A 4,674-nucleotide genomic window follows, 5' to 3' on the forward strand; every position below is an offset into this window, starting at 1 on the left:
AATTATGATATGGATGAACATGTTTCAATGAGAGATCATAGCCAGCTATCTTTCCAAAAGGTGGAGCCACAGAAAAACTTGGTCCCAATATTTGGTTATCCTTATACTTTATCATTCCCCAGAACAATCTATTATTGATCAGTCTAGATATATTGTTTTAATTCATTCATTATAAGACAATTAAAAATGCAAAACAACTTTGAGAACAGTTTTGTATTTAAACCTTGATAAAAAGTTTTTAAAACATTGCATTTATTTTGGTGAACATATGTGAAATACATAGTCACGGAGAGGTAAATAAGACTTGGCATAAATATGCCTTTTGACAGAGCCAGGCAATAATATCACCGATGCCTAGTTTGCTTAACCTATTTATTAACTCATTTTATCAAATAGATAACTTAGCTCCTCGTCTTTTAAACTCCTCTCTCACTGCCGATAATGTCCATGATCCGTATAATTGAGACATTTTGCAAAGCAAAATGTAAATGCTATATTTTTGTATTGCTTGTTTGTTAGGTAGGAAGTATGCCGTATATAACTTTGTTCTGCTTTGTTCCATGCTGCCACCTAACAGTTTAAAGGTAAGATAACTGGCTATGATGCCCTATTATTTGCTGCATATTTTAGGCTGAATCCATCTGGATCGAGACGATTTTCAACAACTAACTTTCCTCACATCCCTTGATATATCTTGTTACTGTAAAACAAATACATTAATTTCTCTTACTGATTATATTCAGACTTTGCAGGTAGATCCTAATAGCATGCACATAGTATGTCTCACTGTTAAATGTAGTAAAGCACATGTTCCAAAAATAAGCATAAACATAAGCACACAAAGGAATTCTGGTTTGCACAAACTTAAGTAACACCAACAACAACAACTCTATGACGAAGCTTTTTGTGCAATACCAAAGCACTAGAACTAGTAATACAAACTTCATGAAAGCTGTTATATTTAACATGTAAGGAAGAGCAATCACCTTCCAATTATTGGCATTTGTGGTAGTGAGGCATTAGTGGTAGGGGTAAAGGCCACCACCTATTTCAAACATATCTAAGTATAATTTAGCTCAACCAGGTTAACAGCCAATTCTTTCCCCCTTGCTGGACTATTCGGTAATAAGCTTAATGTCCACATGTGAAATATCATACATGTAATGGGTCACTTAACAAATGATTTGGAATAACTGGCTATCCCTACATAGAAACTGCACTCATATAGCACACATAGAATATAGGCGACCTCTAGCCAAGGTCAACTAGAAAACCAGGGATGGAATTTTGAGTTAGATGATAGAAACCAACTCAGAATAACAACACTAGGGATTCAAAATAAATACCCCGTCAAAAATTTAATCTGAATAAATTTTTGATCGAAATTCTATTTTTAAATAAAACAAAACAACATATCTGGGGAAAAACATTTACACATAAAACACCTTTTTTATTTATTTTTTGTTGATAAGGAGGGGCATCTGTCTGGTGCTCCCCCCCCATATAAAAAAAGAACAGGAGGGAGGAAGAAAAAGAAAGAGATTAAGAGGACATGAAAGACAAAGAGGAAGACTAAAAGAAGACAGAGAGGAAAAAAGAAAACAGACTTGAAAAGAGAGACGAGAGAACAGAAGATGGGGAGAGAAAGGAAGATAGAGAGAGGAAGAAAGAGATGAATGAGAAGAAAACAAGGAATATGGAGATAGGTAGTAAGTATGACAGGGAGGAAGAGTGAGAAAGACAGAGGGGACAAGTGAGAGAGAGAGAGAGAGAGAGAGAGAGTTATTAAAGAAAAACAGAGGAAGACAGAGAGCAGAGACAAACAGATTCCACCCCCTGGAATAAAGATGGATACTTGATTTTGATAGAGTATGGATGTATCAATATATTAATTAGCTTAGCAAGAATTGTTGTATTGGTTGGGTTTTTTTTTTTGGGATTATGGCCAATAGACCCAGGCTCTGTACATGTTATCTGAGTATCTTAGAATTTTGCATTAATATTATATTATGATCAATAATTTGTTAAAGTACTACTTACCAAAATGAAAGTTAGCTAGGACTGCTGATACTTCATTTCTTCTGAGAAGTCATCTTTGTAAAGTACACCACTGCTTGCAGTAAAGCCTTTAACCCCAATTCACTCTTTCTCTTACTTAGAGCTTTGATAGCTGCAGGTTTGCTGGGTAGGTGCCATCAGCAGCATCTGATACTATGTCAATGTATAACTTCTTGCCATCCATGATTGTGAGTCAAGAAGTAATATTAAGGATATTCAACTTTATTTATACCAAGATTTTATGCCACAAGATGCCCTTATAAATGGGATCATAGACCAATTTCCTGTAGGGAACAACTGGAATTACTGTGATAATTAATATGCGTACAACATATGACATTTCCGGTGGGTTTTGCAATAGATAGGTTGTGTGGCTTTATTTGTTTTCAAAATCTGACCACCCTTTCCTAATTACCTGAACCCCCAAAATATCAGTTAGAACATTAACATTCACCTGTAATCATCATCACACCTGTGACACTGTCATTAAATATACATAAAGTAAGGAACACCTAGAATACTTAGAACACTGGTTGCAAACTTCCTTTTGTTTTTTTTTAACTAGCAATTTCAATAAAATACAAAAATATTTTATACATGTTAAAAAATTGACAATTTCGGACACTCATATTTCTTCCAAGTGAGATCTTACAAAAGTTAAATTTCCTCATCTTATGTTCTAATTTTATATAAAATCCAAACAAAATAAGAAAAACATATAACCCCCTCAATGAAGAATGGACATAATATATTTTTGTTCATATGGAAGGTTGTAACATAAATATTTATTTTAATATGGTTGGTTTTATGAAACAAACATATTCATTGGCGGTGGGGGGATTTGTTCTTATAAAATTTTTAAACTAAGTTAGTATCTGTTTTTATAAATTTTAGTTTTGCTATTTAATTGTTCTAATAGTGTAATTGGGGGCATCATCAAGACAATTATTTCCCGGGGAGGGGGGCACTTTCAGCTGGAGGGGGAAATAATTTGCTAGCCAGTTGTTTCCCCCGGCGAAACTTTCAGAGGGGGGTAAATTTGACTATTATACCTATACTTCAAAGTTTTTGTTCAGATGCATAATTTAGACAAATGGATCAAGATTTTTTTCAGGCAAATTATATCGCACCTTTCATGAACAGATCAGACAGGTAGCTTACAAGAGCGCACAATCTTGATTTTGAGGGAGCATAGTCATTGTGCTATAAGCTTTCTTTTTTTCTTTCTTTAAGCTCTACATGAATGTTAAGTAAATCTTGTGTGAAAAGTAAAATCTGAGAAACTTGCAATGCAGTGTTCCATCATGGTACCTGAAGTTCTCCGATTAATGGCTACAAACACAGTTCACACGGTAATAGATATTTCTATAACTGCATGTCACCGTGTTGTCTAGTGAGTTCAAGCTGTTATAAACAGATAGAGAACAACAAAAGTTGTATGCACATACTGTTAATCTGCACTGACATGTTTAACCTTTGGGCATATACTATTGCCAGTTACAAAATCATGCACAAACAACTGAGTCAGAATTAATTTCATGGCCATAAACTGTTATGATCACAACATTGCAAGGGATCTGACCCTTCTCCCCCTGGCAACAATATGCTAAACCTGTTTAAGAGAAGCTCGGTATCCTTTATTTCATTTCCAGTTTAATTAAAAAACTAATTTGCCAATTTGCAACTAGTTCAAATTTGGGTGTATTTTTTAAATATAAATTCATAAATTTAAACAAGTATACAAGTACTAGGTTCTATGCAAAGAAAAACGGCACTACATTTTACCAGTATTGTACATCTCTTTTACACCCCAAACACAGCACTGACTGGTGTTATAAATCTATGGTCTCTAAGTATCAGAATATAGCGAAAACCAATACGTTTTTCATAAAATTCAACAGATACTTTATTTCCCTAGAATACAAAGTGAACGTTTAACAGGAACTGACACTACTGTCAATTACATCCTAAATAGTCCCAAAAATTTCAAACTTAAGTCCAATGGGTATCAAGTATTTCAAATGAATTCCAGTAGTATTCCAAAAGAAATTTGATATTGAATGCACTGATGTGCCCGAAGTCTGGAATAGTGTGGATGTACTGACAGTCTCGATATAACACAGCAATAAAATCCAAAATATCCTTGAAAAAATTCACAATAATTCCAAGATAGTAGTTTAGTCCTAAAATCAAAGAACGCTTTGTAATTACAATCAATAATTGAAATAAATAAATTAAATCTCCACAAAATATAATTGAACACAACTTACTCCACTAGACTGATGTTAAGATTGTAATTACAATTAATAATTGAAATAAATAAATTAAATCTTCAAAAAATATAATTGAACACAACTTACTCCACTAGACTGATGTTAAGATATGGACTGAATCATTCTGAAGTAAACAAAATATATATATATAACAAAAGCCAAGACACAATAACATAACCTGGATGAGGGTCAAAAGTTCATTTTCCCATTAAATTCGTAAACAAGGTTGCCTCCAGAACATTCTTAATTTAAAAAGGAAAGAGACCCTTAACTCACCATTTGTAAAAGATGTTTATCTTTAAGTGATAATTATCTTAATATATAAACTAAAATCACAAACAAG

Source organism: Sinohyriopsis cumingii, unplaced genomic scaffold (assembly GCF_028554795.1).
Source record: "Sinohyriopsis cumingii isolate HCF-2022 unplaced genomic scaffold, ASM2855479v2 utg003087l, whole genome shotgun sequence".
NCBI lineage: Eukaryota > Metazoa > Mollusca > Bivalvia > Unionida > Unionidae > Sinohyriopsis > Sinohyriopsis cumingii.